The following is an 18802-nucleotide window of genomic DNA, read 5'->3' as shown; positions in this document are numbered from 1 at the left end:
CACTAATTTTTATCGAAATAACAGGCTTAGGACTTCGATAAATTGTTGAAAATCACAGTTATATAGACTTTTTTTCTAAACACCTTCAGATATTGGGCTGATTTTTGGTATGTGAGTTACAGATCAAGTTTGAGTTTTGTGCCGCCCCACTAATTTTTGATGAAATTACCGGCTTTTGACTTTGATATATTGTTGAAAATCAGTTATACAGACTTTTTTCTAAACACCTTAAGATAATGGGCTGATTTTTTTGTATATGTGAATTAACCATGATGAGTTGCAGGTCAAGTTTGAGTTTTGTTCTGCTCTGTTAGTTTTTGCAGAAATAATGGGCTTTGGACTTTGATAAATTGTTGAAAATTAGTTGTATGGAGTATTTTAAAGCCCTTAGATTTTGAGCTGATTTTTTATATGTGAGACTACCATCATTGGGGGAAGTTTGTGTCCACATTTGTTGTTGAAATTATAGATTTTCCAGCATTTTGAGACAGGGCCATTCGTGTGTATTCAGTGGTCATGAATTTAAAAGCTTCTTTGACGAAATACTTTATTTATGTTTTCATTGGTTACTTTCAAGTAGTTCACTCTGGTAAAAAAGGGTGACTCATTTATTTAAACTAAAGACCAGCCTACATTTACTTAAATTTATATCAATTTTACCCCAAGGGTGACTGGGGAATAGAAATATGGTCACCTGGTCGTCTGACCGGCAGTAAAACCCTGTCCAGGCCAGTCTGTGCAGGATGTACAAGTTAACGCAGCCAAATCTGATCAGAATGGGGACCTTAAATTTGATGCTTTAATCTGTAGTAAATATATTTGAAAATCAGAACATTCTAGGAATATTGACTTATTTAGTTTGCAAGTAGAATATCAGCAACATGAAATGTTGGTTTCTTAGCTTTTTTTATACGACCGCAAATTTTGAAAAAATTTTCGTCGTATATTGCTATCACGTTGGCGTCGGCGTCGGCGTCCGGCGTCCGAATACTTTTAGTTTTCGCACTCTAACTTTAGTAAAAGTGAATGGAAATCTATGAAATTTTAACACAAGGTTTATGACCACAAAAGGAAGGTTGGTATTGATTTTGGGAGTTTTGGTCCCAACATTTTAGGAATTAGGGGCCAAAAAGGGCCCAAATAAGCATTTTCTTGGTTTTCGCACTATAACTTTAGTTTAAGTTAATAGAAATCTATGAAATTTTGACACAAGGTTTATGACCACAAAAGAACGGTTGGGATTGATTTTGGGAGTTTTGGTCTCAACAGTTTAGGAATTAGGGGCAAAAAAAGGGCCCAAATAAGCATTATTCTTGGTTTTCGCACAATAACATTAGTTTAAGTAAATAGAAATCAATGAAATTTAAACACAATGTTAATGACTACAAAAGGAAGGTTGGTATTGATTTTGGGAGTTTAGGTCCCAACAGTTTAGGAATAAGGGGCCAAAAAGGGACCCAAATAAGCATTTTTCTTGGTTTTCGCACCATAACGTTAGTATAAGTAAATAGAAATCTATGAAATTTAAACACAAGGTTTATGACCATAAAAGAAAGGTTGGGTTTGATTTTGGGAGTTTTGGTCCCAACATAATAAGGGGCCCAAAGGGTCCAAAATTAAACTTTTGTTTGATTTCATCAAAATTGAATAATTGGGGTTCTTTGATATGCTGAATCTAACTGTCATGACTGTGTATGTAGATTCTTAACTTTTGGTCCCGTTTTCAAATTGGTCTACATTAAGGTCCAAAGGGTCCAAAATTAAACTTAGTTTGATTTTGACAAAAAATGAATCAGTTAGGTTCTTTGATATGCTGAATCTAAAAATGTACTTAGATTCTTGATTATTGGCCCAGTTTTCAAGTTGGTCCAAATCGGGGTCCAAAATTAAACTTTGTTTGATTTCATCAAAAATTGAATAAATGGGGTTCTTTGATATACCAAATCTAACTGTGTATGTAGATTCTTCATTTTTGGTCCTGTTTTCAAATTGGTCTACACTAAAGTCCAAAGGGTCCAAAATTAAACTTAGTCTGATTTTAACAAAAATTGAAATCTTGAAGTTCTTTGATATGCTGAATCCAAAAATGTACTTAGATTTTTTATTATGGGCCCAGTTTTCAAGTTGGTCCAAATCAGGATCTAAAATTATTATATTAAGTATTGTGCAATAGCAAGTCTTTTCAATTGCACAGTATTGCGCAATGGCAAGAAATATCTAATTGCACAATATTGTGAAATATCAAATTTTTTTTTAATTAGAGTTATCTTTCTTTGTCCAGAATAGTAAGCAAGAAATATCTAATTGCAAAATATTGTGCAATAGCAAGATTTTTTTTTAATTGGAGTTATCTTTCTTTGTCCAGAATCAACTTAAATCTTTGTTATATATAATATACAATGTATATTCACTTTTTACTACCAACTGTTAATTAAAATAATCTTTACCATTCAGTGATAACAAGCAGTTTTTTTACATCTTAATATTTTATGATGTATTTAAATCAGTAGTTATTGTTGCAAACTCCATTAGAAATTTTAATTGAGATTAGTTTTGGAATAAGGGAAAGGGGGATGTGATTAAAAAAATTGGGTTCAATTTTTCTCATTTGAAATTTCATAAATAAAAAAGAAAATTTCTTCAAACATTTTTTTGAGAGGATTAATATTCAACAGCATAGTGAATTGCTCTAAGAGAAACAAAAATTTTAAGTTCATTAGAACACATTCATTCTGTGTCAGAAACCTATGCTGTGTCAACTATTTAATCACAATCCAAATTTAGAGCTGAATCCAGCTTGAATGTTGTGTCCATACTTGCCCTAACCGTTCAGGGTTCAACCTCTGCGGTCGTATAAAGCTACGCCCTGCGGAGCATCTGGTTTCGGTTGAGTGCATATGAATGTTTATAGAAGGTAAATTTTGTCAATCCTAGAGAATTGATGGATAATTCCTTCAGGGAATTTGGGGACCAGAAAAGATTTTTCTGTTTGACCGCTAATTTCTTAAGTTTGAGCTCTGTCTCGTTTTGGTACAGAAGTTGTTACTTACTAACTGTAATAGACAAAAATGACATCTTGGTGGTAACAGTTGTTTATTAAAAAGTAATTTCAACAAAAATATATAATCCCAACGTAGCATACAGACAGGGCGCGATCTGAGATCAACTTTGCAGGGTTTGACTTTAATAAATTTAATATCAAACCTTGTTGTCTTCTCAAAGCTCTGTCTCTTGTCGTGAGTCACTGGCGTGGTAGTGATATCCGTAAACTTGATCTGCTGTGTGTTAGACAGGGATATTTGGTGTTTTAATAACTTTTCTGGACAATGACACATTCAAATTCCCAGGATTTAATCTGCCAAATTAGTCAAAATTATGTACAGAAGCTGTTATCTGCCAATTGCTCTAGACTTCTGATTTGTTTGTGTTTTTTTGTTAGTCTCTGTATTTTTAATAGACCTTTTAACTAATAGAAATCTTTTTTTTTTGTACAATTAATAGAAAGTCTTTTTTATTTGTACAAAGTAAAACCATGAACTGACAAATTGTTTACTGCATATGAAAACCCTTGCTTAATTGAGGTGTACAGTCAGGGGGGTACTTTGAATCTGAGGTCTTGTATATGGAGAGAACAATACCAAGTTTTATGTATGGCGTGACGAATCCCAAATTTTCTGCATATGAAAACCATTGCTAAATTGAGATGTCAAGTCAGTGAAGGGACTTTGAATATGAGGCCTGGTGTATGGATTTTGTTGATATAAACTTCATCATAAGCTTTATCCAAGTGTCTTTTATGGCCCCGCAACAAAGTTTTCTGGGCCATATAGTTTTACCCTTTTCCGACAAACTATCATTCCACCCTTCTGTCATTCCATCATTCTGCAACAAACCATTATATGTTTTATTTTTCTAAACGCCTTTAGATATTGGGCTGATTTTTGGTATGTGAGTTAACCATGATGAGTTACAGATCATGTTTGAGTTTCGTTCTGCTCCACTAATTTTTATCGAAATAACAGGCTTAGGACTTCGATAAATTGTTGAAAATCACAGTTATATAGACTTTTTTTCTAAACGCCTTCAGATATTGGGCTGATTTTTGGTATGTGAGTTACAGATCAAGTTTGAGTTTTGTGCCGCTCCTCTAATTTTTGATGAAATTATAGGCTTTGGACTTTGATAAATTGTTGAAAATCACAGTTATACAGACTTTTTCCTAAACACCTTAAGATATTGGGCTGATTTTTTGTATATGTGAATTAACCATGATGAGTTGCAGGTCAGTTTGAGTTTTGTTCTGCTCTGTTAGTTTTTGCAGAAATTACGGGCTTTAGGTGTCAGACCACCAATTACTCCCTCAAATTTAGAACGTATGTAAAAGTAGGCCTACTCGGGACAAAAAATAGTGCATTTGATGTCATTGTTTACTTAAACTACCCAAAAAATTTGCAGCAATTAAACTTTTGGTGAAAGAGAAATATATTAAGACCATTTTGAGCCCAAATTTACTTGTCTATGACTTGAAATTAAAAATTGAGGATTAATGCGCTCCATAGTATACTAATTTAAGATTTCAAGAAAACCAGGGGTTATTTTTAGTGGTACATCCATTCGGAAGGTCTCTTCTTTCTTATATGGCTTTAAAGGTATGTCGAAAATTGGCATGAAGAAAGGTGATACCTGTACGATTCAGGACATACCTGGTTTGTAAGAGGTTAAACTTAAGATAAAAAATTTAGAAAGCTATGAAAATTGCAAAATTTGGTTGAACAGATAGGGACTTTTAATTGGTGGTCTGACACCTTTAAGGGAAATGCGGTGAAACCTCAAATTCAGAAAATAATTGATTTTTTTTACTTAACTGATCATATGAAGTGATAGTAGTCACATTTCAATCTTTTTGGGGGCAAAAAGTCACATATTGCAAACTTAGAGCCTTAAACTTGAATTTGTGCTATTTTTAGCTTTCCCCACCCTGACAATATGCTTTACATAAAAAAAAATGTCCCAAATTGTTATAAATGCACAGTAAGTTGTTTCTGTGGTATCAACTTTAAAACATGGTTATTTTACTACCAAAAAAAGTTGTTGTCATCAAGATTTAATGAAATTATTTGATTTTTATCCCTTATATCATTGCGTCATAGCATGTATATGGCAGATAACATAGCCTGATGTAAACATTGCAAAAACTCACAAAAATCCCATTTATTATCTCAAATATAAGTTTTATACCTTAAGTTGTATCAACTGATAGTAAATAAAAACAGTTAAATGACCATGACTGCACTTTTGATCATTAAATAGTCCCATTACTTACACCAGGTGTAAAAAAGGGGGGTCAATATTCCTTGACTCTTCAATACCTTGGATTTTTTACTTAACCCATGTTAAAAATTGTGCAAAGTCTTTTAAGTAGTAGAACAAACAAGAAAGAAAACAACAAAACTGATCTTGATATTGAAAGTTTATGTTCCTGTAGCCCAAAATGAAATTTTCAAGTCTTTTCTATCAAAGTCATACATTACAGTCAGTTTAAATTGAGCTGTGAAATTTGTAATATAAGTCACATTATGCTCAGATAAGCTGTTTCTGGCTTCAAATTGACTAAGGATTAAGAATAAAGCAAAGCAAAGATTTCTGAGCTACTTTTTTGGCTCTTTAGGTGTCAGACCACCAATTACTCCCTCAAATGTAGAACGTATGTAAAAGTAGGCCTACTCGGGACAAAAAATAGTGCATTTGATGTCATTGTTTACTTAAACTACCCAAAAAATTTGCAGCAATTAAACTTTTGGTGAAAGAGAAATATATTAAGACCATTTTGAGCCCAAATTTACTTGTCTATGACTTGAAATTAAAAATTGAGGATTAATGCGCTCCATAGTATACTAATTTAAGATTTCAAGAAAACCAGGGGTTATTTTTAGTGGTACATCCATTCGGAAGGTCTCTTCTTTCTTATATGGCTTTAAAGGTATGTCGAAAATTGGCATGAAGAAAGGTGATACCTGTACGATTCAGGACATACCTGGTTTGTAAGAGGTTAAACTTAAGATAAAAAATTTAGAAAGCTATGAAAATTGCAAAATTTGGTTGAACAGATAGGGACTTTTAATTGGTGGTCTGACACCTTTAGACTTTGATAAATTGTTGAAAATCAGAAAGGATTTTTCTGTTTGACCGCTAATTTCTTAAGTTTGAGCTCGGTCTCGTTTTGGTACAGAAGTTGCTACAATTGCTAACTGTGATAGACAAAAATGACATCTTGGTGGTAACAGTTGCTTATTAAAAAGTAATTTCAACAAAAATATATAATACCAATGTATCATACAGACAGGGTGCGATCTGAGATCAACTTTGCAGGGTTTGACTTTAATAAATTTAATATCAAACCTTGTTGTCTTCTCAAAGCTCTGTCTCTTGTTGTGATTACTGACGTGGTAGTGATATCCGTGATCTTGATCTGTTGTGTGTTAGACAGGGATATTTGGTGTTTTAATAACTTTTCTGGACAATGACACATTCAAGTTCCCAGGATTTATTCTGCCAAATTAGTCAAAATTATGTACAGAAGCTGTTATCTGCCAATTGCTCTAGTCTTCTGATTTGTTTCTGTGGTTTATTTGTTAGTCTCTACATTTTTAATAGACCTTTTAAGTAATAGTCTTTTTTTTGTGTACAATTAATAGAAAGTTGTTTTTTTTTTGTACAAAGTAAAACCATGAACTGACAAATTGTTTACTGCATATGAAAACCCTTGCTTAATTGAGGTGTACAGTCAGGGGGGTATTTTGAATCTGAGGTCTTGTATACAGGCGCGGATCCAGCCATTTTAAAAAGGGGGGGTTCCCAACCCAGAGTAAAGGGGGGGTTCCAACTATATGCTCCCATTCAAATGCATTGATCGGCAAAAAAAAGGGGGGGTTCAGATGTTAAGTCAGTGAAGGGACTTTGAATATGAGGCCTGGTGTATGGATTTTGTTGATATAAACTTCATCATAAGCTTTATCCAAGTGTTTTTTATGGCCCTGCAACAAAGTTTTCTGGGCCATATAGTTTTACCCTTTTCCGACAAACTATCATTCCGCCATTCTGTCATTCCATCATTCTGCAACAAACCATTATATGTTTTATTTTTATAAACGCCTTTAAGCCCCAGTCCCACTAGACCACGATCGCACCACGCTCACCGCGATCTAACTTAAATTCAGATCGTGGTGAGGTCGCGGTATGAGCGGCATGAAAATGTAAATTTTCGTTGCTTTCACGATGCTACTACGTCCTCATTACGCTTCTACAACGATCCCGCTACGATTATAACACGTTCTCACCGCGCTTATTCTGCGACCTTACTACGCTTATCAAGATCTTTCTACGCTCGTCACGTTCTCACTACGACCATACCACGAGTTATCCGATTGCAACACGATCTTACCACGCTTCTACTGCGATTATAGCACGTTCTTACCACGATTACACTACGTTCAAACCGCGATCTTACTACGCTCTCAGCAATAACGTCAACATCGTGTTCCATATCAATGCAGTATCATTATTTCAGTTCTATTTCTAATTAATACGTAGATTTCTCGAAAACAATACAATCAAGCCACCAAAATCTACTAGAACACGGGCGTGGTGTTAGGGTTGACGTAGAGGCAGATGGAGCTCTGATAGTAACGAATCTTGATCAAGTAGAGATGTAGGACCGACCAATTCGACCTAAATAACAACCTATTGCTGGTCCATAAAGCTGAAATGACGATATTTTAGTGAACGATAGCGATATGAAACAGATGTGTCAATAGATATAGGAAGATGTGGTATGAGTGCTAATGAGACAACTCTCAATCCAAGTAACAATTTTTAAAAGTAACAATTATAGGCCAAGATACGGCCTTCAACACGGAGCCTTGGCTTACACCGAACAGCAAGATATAAAAGGCCCCAAAAATTACTAGTGTAAAACCATTCAAACGGAAAAACAAACGGTCTAATCTATATGAAAACAATAAGCATGGTTGAGCCGCTAGATAAAATGGACAAGAAGTCCCAATTACAAACAGACAAACAAAACCTGGAGAGAATTAATATATTTTATGGGAAAATGACAATGAGAATAATGGTCGTAGTATGAACGTAGTCAGGTCGTAAGAAGAGCGTGATGAGGACGGCAAGGGCGTGCTAGAATCGTACTATGGTCGTGAACAGCGTGGTATAGTCGTAGTGGAAGCGTAGTTTGGTCGTGGTGAGAACGTGATGATCGTAGTAAGGTCGTAATAACGTCGCAATTAGATCGTAGCGCAGTTTCTCCGAATAGAATCACGCGTTCGCTACGCTCTTACTACGATGGTACAGCGACCTTTGCGATCTTACTACGATCTTAGTGCGCTCTCACTACGCTTCTACTACGACCGGATTTGGCCACGACCGCACCACGATTGTTTTGAACATGTTCAATGTTGGCCACGCTCATCACGATCTTGAAGACCTCACCACGACCGTGATACGACCTTACTGCGATCTACACGATCGTACTACGATCATCAAAACTTTCATTTTTTTCACAGATCGTAGTGCGATCGTGGCCTAGTGGGACTAGGGTATTAGATATTGGACTGATTTTTGGTATGTGAGTTAACCATGATGAGTTACAGATCATGTTTGAGTTTCGTTCTGCTCCACTAATTTTTATCGAAATAACAGGCTTAGGACTTCGATAAGTTGTTGAAAATCACAGTTATATGGACTTTTTTTCTAAACACCTTCAGATATTGGGCTGATTTTTGGTATGTGAGTTACAGATCAAGTTTGAGTTTTGTGCTGCTCCACTAATTTTTGATGAAATTACAGGCTTTGGACTTTGATAAATTGTTGAAAATCGCAGTTATACAGACTTTTTCCTAAACACCTTCAGATATTGGGCTGATTTTTTTGTATATGTGATATATCCATGATGAGTTGCAGGTCAAGTTAAGGTTTTGTTCTACTCTGTTAGTTTTTGCAGAAATTATGGGCTTTGGACTTTGATAAATTGTTAAAAGTTAGTTGTATGAAGTATTTTAAAGCCCTATGATTTTGAGCTGATTTTTTATATGTGAGACTACCATCATCGGGGGGATGTTTGTGTCCACATTTGTTGTTGAAATTACAGATTTTCAAACATTTTCAGATGGGGGCCATTCGTGTCGTTTTGACACATCTAGTTTTTCAAGTGGCAGTAGTCCAAATGTTTTGCTCTTCATCACTTTAGACCTACTTTATACAGAACATAAAATTGAGAATGGAAATGGGGAATTAATGCTTGTTGTATTGATAATTTGGTTTTGTCTTGAATATTCATGAAATTATTTCACTGGCCATCAGGCCACATTGAGTTTAAACAAATACTGTAGGCGACCATGCTATTGAACTGTATTCAGTGGTCATGAATTTAAAAGCTTTGACCAAATACTTAATTTATGTTTTCATTGGTTACTTTCAACTAGTTCACTCTGGTAAAATAGGGTGACTCATTTATTTAAACTAAAGACCAGCCTACATTTACTTTAAATTTATATATTAATTTTACCCCAAGGGTGACTGGGGAATAGAAATATGGTCACCTGGTCGTCTGACCGGCAGTAAAACCCTGTCCAGGCCAGTCTGTGCAGGATGTACATGTTAACGCAGCCAAATCTGATCAGAATGGGGACCTTAAATTTGATGCTTTAATCTGTAGTAAATATATTTGAAAATCAGAACATTCAAGAAATATTGACTTTTTCAGTTTGCAAGTAGAATATCAGCAACATGAAATGTTGGTTTCTTAGCTTTGTTTTGGTTGAGTGCATATGAATGTTTATAGAAGGTAAATTTTGTCAATCCTAGAGAATTAAATTATTTCTTCAGGGAATTCGGGGACCAGAAAGAATTTTTCTGTTTGACCGCCAACACAATCAGAACAATTCTGCCTAGGTTTCTGAAACACCAAAGTGATTATCTGGTTCTCAAGGATTAACAAATTTCAACTTCATTAAGTCACCATATGCATTCGAGCAAAACAAAGTTCAGAACCCAAAATTTCATGGTACCGATTTTCAATTTGTAAACTAGATATGGCAATACCTCTTTAAATGTCCTGATTTTCAAATATGATTGCAGGAGGCTTCAGATTTAAGGTACCTATTCTGGTATTTCTTGGCTGAGTAATTGTACTTCCTTCACTGCCTGCGCATGCATGCATGGACTTAAAGAAAATTGAGTACATGTTAAACATAACACCATGATATCATTCAACAGAATTAGTGTTCTAATTAATCTTTTATTTTTGGGAAATCCACAAAGATTGTTACCATGACATTTGGTATATGAATGTAAAACCCATGATTAGGAAGACTTTTTTTGGCTAATAAAATGACTTGGTCATAAGATGACTCATCTCTCAATAATTTTTTTTTTTTATTGTTCAATCCCCACCAGCACAAAATTTATATTCCTATGAAAATTGGTATTCAATGAAAAATAATGATTCCATAGTGAATATAACTCTATGAATACTAAAGGTTTGAGAGATTGATTAACTGATTGGTGTTTAATGTCAATATCATCTCTTTTGGCTATTTTCATGACAGTCGGTGCACATGAAAACCTCTCTACGTTTTTATTTAAGTTCGAAATCTGAGGCCTTGTATATGGAGAAAACAATACCATGCTTTCTGCAAATGAAAACCCTCTCATCATTGAGGTGTCCAGTCAGAGGGGCACTTTGAATCTGAGGCTTTATATATGGAGAGAACAATTGAAAACATTTACTTGAAAGAATGATCTTATGCATCAAAGGCTGAAAATTATGTAAGAGTGCAGAAGATTGTTATAATCGATAATGTTCAATATTTTCAAAAAGACTCTTTCTTGTACACCAAAGCTGGATTGAAAACGTCTACATGAAAGAAAAAGTATCTTGTTCACCAAATTTATGTTGAAAATTACTAAATGAAAGAACACAACCCTTATTCACAAAATGTAGGTTGTTAAATGTCTTTAGGAAAGAACAAGACCCTTATTCACCAAATATAGGTTGTAAAATGTCTTTAGGAAAGAACAAAACCCTTATTCACCAAATATAGGTTGTTAAATGTCTTTAGGAAAGACCAAGACCCTTATTCACCAAATGAAGGTTGTTAAATGTCTTTAGGAAAGAACAAAACCCTTATTCACCAAATATAGGTAGTTAAATGTCTTTAGGAAAGAACAAAACCCTTATTCACCAAATATAGGTAGTTAAATGTCTTTAGGAAAGACCAAGACCCTTATTCACCAACTGTAGGTTGTTAAATGTCTTTAGAAAAGAACAAAACCCTTATTAACCAAATATAGGTTGTTAAATGTCTTTAGGAAAGGACAAGACCCTTATATTCACCAAATATAGGTTGTTAAATGTCTTCAGGAAAGAACAAAACCCCTATTCACCAAATATCGGTTGTTAAATGTCTTTAGGAAAGACCAAGACCCTATTCACCAAATGTAGGTTGTTAAATGTCTTCAGGAAAGAACAAAACCCTTATTCACCAAATATAGGTTGTTAAATGTCTTTAGGAAAGAACAAAACCCTTATTCACCAAATATAGGTTGTTAAATGTCTTTAGGAAAGACCAAGACCCTTATTCACCAAATGTAGGTTGTTAAATGTCTTTAGAAAAGAACAAAACCCTTATTCACCAAATATAGGTAATTAAATGTCTTTAGGAAAGACCAAGACCCTTATTCACCAAATGTAGGTTGTTAAATGTCTTTAGGAAAGAACAAAACCCTTATTCACCAAATATAGGTTGTTAAGGACCCTTATTGACCAAATATAGGTTGTAAAATGTCTTTAGGAAAGAACAAGACCCTTATATTCACCAAATATAGGTTGTTAAATGTCTTTAGGAAAGAATAAAACCCTTATTCACCAAATATAGGTTGTTAAATGTCTTTAGGAAAGACCAAGACCCTCAATAATTCACCAAATGTAGGTTGTTAAATGTCTTCAGGAAAGAACAAAACCCTTATTCACTAAATATAGGTTGTTAAATGTCTTTAGGAAAGAACAAAACCCTTATTCACCAAATATAGGTTGTTAAATGTCTTTAGGAAAGAACAAAACCCTTATTCATTAAACTTGGGTTGAAAATGTGTCTTCGAAGGACCTGCATATTCACGAATATAAATCTTAGCGAAAATGAAAAACTTTGATTATTTCTTACTTAACTACATCAAGTAAATTTGAGAGTCGCAAAATTACTTTGCTGGGAAATAGACTAGAAAGGGCTTAACGCGAAATATAGTATCTGCGAAAAGAAGTTGGTTTACAGTAGACAGGTGTTAATATTATATTATGGCAACTTTATGAGATTCTAACATTTTGTACAGCTTCACTCTGATTAAATTTTCAAATATTATTAGTTCAGACAAAAATTGCAAGGTAATTAATTTTTTGATAAAGAAGTAAAACAACTTTTATTTGCAGATCTAAGAGAAAAAGGTGGGAAAATCCTTTGATTTAATTTTTCATAGTCCTCCATATCTCAAAGTATTAAGTTACCGTAGTACATTAATTCGGCTGAATGCACCACAAGTAATGTACTTCAGAAAAAATTCTATTCATTTTGTGGGAAAATTGGCCTCAACCTTTCAAATTTCATTTTTAAAATATTCAAAATAGATCACCCAAAGCTTTTATTATATCTAAATTTAAATTGTCATAATTATAATATAAAAAAAAAGAATGCTTACTTTGATAATTATATCAATGTAAAGAGCTCATTAAATGAGAAACATTATATTGTCAGCTTAGAAACACTCCATCTTGGGTTTGTGATATATTGTGACATCTTATATAATTATGCAATGTTTCTTATCTTATATTATCATATAATCAGTATTTGGAGATTTTAACTTGTTACAAAAACTATTTGTCTCTTCAAAATGTTTCATCAATCTTAAAAAAATATATTAGACATCTTTAAATTATGATAAATAAGAAGTGTATGACAGCCATTTGTGCATCATTCAGATCAACATCAGGTAAAATTGTGATCTCCTAAAACTAGTTAAAAAAAATAATAGAATAACAAATCACTTACAGGGCATAGCTAGGATAAAATGAAAAATTTTCGAGACCAATTTATGCAGAATTTTTTTTTCCCGTAGGTTTTTCGGTCATAGAAAGGTTGTGCTCATAAGACTTATTAGACATCCATTAATGCAAATCTATTTAGAATTCTTTTGAATAGGGAAAATTATGGTACATTAAATACATAAATTTTACTCAAAATTGTCCAATATCTGCTCTTTAGGTCTTAGTAGAAACAAATTTCTCTATTACTTTGTCCATATTCATACTGAAATCCTGATGAATATGCATTAATGTTAGCAATGATGACCTATTGTTATTCATGGTTAATCGTACATATGTTTTCAACCAACATACCACACTGAACAATCTATCCGTGGTACCGCTTTTTACTATTGACAAAATAGTATCTATAGAAGGATACAGCACTGGGCTTATCGCATTGAGTGTCTCACACAGCCAAGTTGGCATCTGATCGCAAGGTGTTATACACCAGCAATTTTTTGTTCCCCATTGAGTGACCCTCACAATTGATGTGAATCATACTTTTTTTTATGATGCATGAAACTAAAGTAAGACAACAAATAAGTCTGAAGGACATGAAAGCCACTCCTGGCCTAACTGGAAAACCATATATTGGATCAGGGCGCAAATCAAATTTGATTCTTGTTCTATGGTACTTATTGTGTATAAGTTTAAAAACATTTGGTTGAGGCAGACCTAAGTTAGAGAACAGAACCGATCTCTGCAAATTTTGGGTAAAAAAAGGGTTAATTATTATTCTAACCAAAATTTCAACTTGATCTTGATAAGCATGGTACTAAACTTTTTATTTATTAAATTTGTTTGTATTATATTGTATACTTTTCTCATATTATATTGTTTTTTTGTGTATTATATTGTTTATTTATTAAACTGGTATATATATATATTTTTTGTATTATATTAACCCGAATAATTCAGTCCCTCCCCGTAATCAATCTCTCCTACTTGTGAGGGCCTGAATTCCTAACACGATAAAAACTCTTCACGAATCCTGGATTTTGATTGGTGCCCTATAGAAAAGGTGACCAATAAGCAATCAGCTCATTTTATCGAGATAGGTAAATCCAAAGCTAATTCCAATCGAATGGTTTATTGAAGATTTTTCATTGTCTATGCATTCAGGCGTTAATGTAGTGATCGTAGATCAGCGGAATATAACAACTGAATTATTCGGGTTAGTATTGTATTGTTTATTTTTAAAACTATTTATATTTTTCTTTTTACCTGCAACTGTTGTACAGATAGCAGGTATTCAAATACATGTTTACTTAAATTGTACCGTATCAATAATGTCCTGTTTTATACTCTTCTATGTTTTACAAATATTGCAAGTTCACTAGTTGCCTTGTTAGTCCCCTTTTATTCCTTTTGAATTTATAACAAAAATAAGACTAGTAGTTGAAATTTTAAAAAGAATGTGAAAGGATCAAAGTGAAAATGCATGCTAAAAAAAAAATTTTGTACATTCTCAGTAAATTCTAAAACATTAAAATTTCTTGAAGGTTTGCCACATGAATATTTATTTCTCTAATTCTTTAGCAATTAACACTTTTTTGACCCAATGTATAAAAAGATTTAATCAATGTGTGGTTGAAGATGATTTTGAGTGTGAGTGTCATAATCTTTATCATTTATCCAATCTCGATAGTTAATTTAACATTTTTAAAAATTTGCCAACTTAATTATTATATTTCTGTCAAATTAAAACTTAATTTTTACCCATATATATGTGTGAACAAAATTAATTTTGATTATCAATTAAGTAATACTTGGTGGAAATATTCCACATCTTTTGTGAATTTTAGGTTTTGATAACAAATTGTTGCTCATTTCTGTAAATAGTTTTGTCTATTCTTTTCACTGTTTGTAATTAAAATATCTCTGAAAATTTTCATTTTAAGATGTAATGTAATGATTAAATATATCAAATCAAAATTATTTTTTTTCCCGTCTATTGAATATTTTATCCTAATGATTATTGATTATCTATGGTTTTGGAAACAAGAGGGAAAATCTTGGATGCAATCTCATCAAAGGGCGTTAGGCGCCAACCCCTGTGATGAATTGTAGCCTAGAAACCTCCTCTCATTTCCAAAACTCTAGATCATCTATAATTGTTAGGAATGAAAAATTGAACAGACAGAACTTTTCAAAAATATCATAATTAATGTGTTTATAGCTTTTTCCAAAGCAACGTTAATGACACATTAATTATATGGTCTCATTCTCAAATCTATTTCATGGAGAGAAAACAATTCTCAGTCAAGTAGCTTGTGACGAAAAATGATTAACAAAATTCAATGAAAATAGCAATATGAAAGAAATACATTACATTTATACAATATATAAAATATATAATATATATTAAGAGATATGTTATATTTTGTATTAAAGAAATAATTTTGTAACTTTTTATATTTATTATTATCATGATTGCATGATTGATTCATTATACAAACTTAATAGTACAGGTAACCTTTTGATATGGGCCTTTCTCTCAGGGAGGTTGTATGGTACACTGTTGTCCTTCTGTCCATTGTCAGCAAAAACTTGTTCACCAAGTTGTATAAAACTTTAGTGAATCGTTTATTTCTATTGATGAAAGCACCTTTACTGAGTTGAGGGATTTTATTCCTAGAGAAGGGGGGGATTTCCCAGTTTTTGTATCTGGTTTATTATACCCTACGCAACGTCAGTCTGCCAGTCCTTGTCATCGCAACTCCTCTGAAAACACACAACAGAATTTCATGAAACCTTTTTTAGATAATAAGGACATACTATGTAGATGTGCATATCGACAGGCAATTACGATTCAAATTTTTTTTATATCGCACGTCTACTATATTTGGTTTACATATCCATTGTCCTTGATCTCATTTTCAGGGTTCAGTGACTACTTGAAAAATAGTTCAGATTTTTTGTTATCTTAAACTATATTTAGTAAGTGCGTACATTGCAAGGTCTTCATGCCAGTCAGACAGTTTTCACTTGACCTCATTTCATGGATCAGTGAACAAGGTTTAGTTTTGGTGGTCCCAAATACTATAAGCAACAGGTCTACTATATTTGGTGTATTGATTTATCACTATGGAATGATTGTAAGGTGTACATGTCTAGCTGGCAAGGTTTCGGTGCAAAATATAGTTGACATGCATTTTGTGTCTGGACACACAAACAAAAAACTATTATTATGTATTAAAAGTGGAGATTTCCAATAGCATCAGAAATATTCAATAGTTCGCATCACAGGAAATATTTCGACTTTTTTAAAATTATATATCGGTTTTGATAATCCTAAAGTTATGCTGTCCTAAATTACGATTTTGCGCAAGCGTATAATAGACATTGATTGTTTATCTGTTTATATAGTTAGAACACTTTTGTACTCTTGAATGTAGCCATACATACGTGTCCATGTATCCCCGGACACAAAATGCATGCTAACTATATTTTGCACCGAAAATAGGACATATCTACAACTTACCTTGACCTCATTTTCATGGTTCATAGGTCAATGGAAAATTGTTTAGTTTACTAGGTTAATGGTAATTTAAATTTATGTGACAGTTGTAATAATTATTAGTAAAGAAGGTGAGACATTTCAGCATGTGCACTCTTGTTATAAATTTTAGATATTATGTTTCTGAGTCAGTTTTTAAACAGAGACACAATTATATTATATGTCTCTGTTTTAAACAATAACAGTTTTTTATATCTATTGGCGTAAACTCCCTTTAGATTGTTATAACCAGATTTTTGTGACAAATATGTCGGTTATTGATTTGGGGATGCACGGTGGGTAGGAGGGTGGCAGCCAAATATTGTCAGTGTATTTACTAATGAACTGGTCCACCAAAGCTTTTAAACGAGATTTGTCAAAACTGAAATCTATAAAAGTAGTAGCATTTCATTAAAGATTCTGATTCTATGGTTAAAATTTTAATATGTCCTTTCTCCCGCTCCCTTTATCTTGTCTCCCGCCCTGAAAAGATGAAAAACTAGTCGGTATATGGAGCTTATTTTAAAAGAAATTGATCAAATGTCTTGTTTTTTTTATGGCTCGTCCCCGTCTAGTCCTTTCACAAGATAGAAGCGTTGTTTCTTCCGCTTCATGTACCTCTTTTACTTTTTCACTGACTGTTAAGCTGTCTGTTTGCATTGTATTTTTAACTCTGATGCACGCCGTTTCCCGATGATTTTCTTTAAGTATAAACGCAGTATCATGTGTGAAAATACGGGGAATTTTTGTGATACTATTAGTGCAATTTCATAAAGAAACTAATTCGTTTTAAAATGGTTGCCGAAAAACACTGCTTGCAATTCAAAATAGAAAAATAAAATTATTTTGGAAAATGATATGGGATATAATTTATCGAAAATACATAGTACAAGCAGTCGTTGAAAATCAGGCAGAAAATGATTTTTGGAATGGAATAATCAAAGAATATTTTAAATTTTACCAGCAAATTGCACTTTATACTCCAGTATCGATCATATGAAAATTTCCAAAGGAAAAATTCTGTAAGCATGAGAAAAGTAAACGTAGTTAGTTACACGATCAAAACGGAAGAATATGAATACATATTTCCGTTTTCTCAAATGTTAATGATTTTTTTTTGTCATGATTGATCGAAAATCATATACGGCACAAAATGTGCACCATAATTCAGTTACCTTGTTTTGTAACCCCCATTGACATAATGGTTACATTGGTCATTTTCACGAGAGGCTGCATGTCATTTTCACGAGGGGCTGCATGTCATTTTCACGAGGGACTGGATGTCATTTTCACGAGGGGCTGCATGTTATTTTCACGAGGGGCTGCATGTCATTTTCACTAGGAGCTGGATGTCATTTTCATGAGGGGCTGCATGTCATTTTCACGAAGGACTGCATGTCATTTTCACGAGGGGCTGGATGTCATTTTCACGAGGGGCTGGATGTCATTTTCACGAGGGGTTGGATGAGGTTTACAGAATAAAAAATAATGGGGTAAAAGTGCAAAAATATAGAAAATAATGGAAAATTGAAAGAAACATATATATAAATATAGGTTACCGAAATTAAAAAAAAAGAAAGAATACAGAAAAACAGCCACATTTTTTTGTCGAGCCTGCAACTTTTGTTGCAGAAAGCTCGACATAGGGATAGTGATCTGGCGGTCGCGGCGGCTACGGCGGCGGCGTTAGCTAACTTCTTAAAAGGTTTATATTTTAGAAGGTGAAAGACCTGGATGCTTCATACTTGGTATATAGATGCCTCATGTTACGAAGTTTCCGTCAGTCACATGTCCAATATCCTTGACCTCATTTTCATGGTTCAGTGACCACTTGAAAAAAAAGTTCATAATTTTTGTAATGTTGAATTCTCTCTTATTATAAGTAATAGGATAACTATATTTGGTATGTGCGTACCTTGCAAGGTCCTCATGCCCGTCAGACAGTTTTCACTTGACCTCGACCTCATTTCATGGATCAGTGAACAAGGTTAAGTTTTGGTGGTCAAGTCCATATCTCAGATACTATAAGTAATAGGGCTAGTATATTTGGTGTATGGAAGGTGTACATGTCCAACTGGCAGGTGTCATCTGACCTTGACCTCATTTTCATGGTTCAGTGGTTATAGTTAAGTTTTTGTGTTTTGGTCTGTTTTTCT

At 33.4% G+C, this 18802-nt stretch overlaps 1 long non-coding RNA gene across 1 annotated transcript; it reads left to right on the top strand.

Moving 5' to 3' along the window:
- The first annotated feature begins 9569 nt into the window (after positions 1-9569).
- On the top strand, positions 9570-15555 carry LOC139519948 (uncharacterized). Its single transcript, XR_011663767.1, has 2 exons — positions 9570-11815; positions 11847-15555. It is a non-coding gene; the product is annotated as an uncharacterized lncRNA (long non-coding RNA).
- Positions 15556-18802: the final 3247 nt, after the last annotated feature.

Source organism: Mytilus edulis, chromosome 4, assembly GCF_963676685.1.
Source record: "Mytilus edulis chromosome 4, xbMytEdul2.2, whole genome shotgun sequence".
NCBI lineage: Eukaryota > Metazoa > Mollusca > Bivalvia > Mytilida > Mytilidae > Mytilus > Mytilus edulis.
Note: the sequence above shows the minus strand (reverse complement) of the source record. Positions and strands in the feature narration are given on the sequence as shown.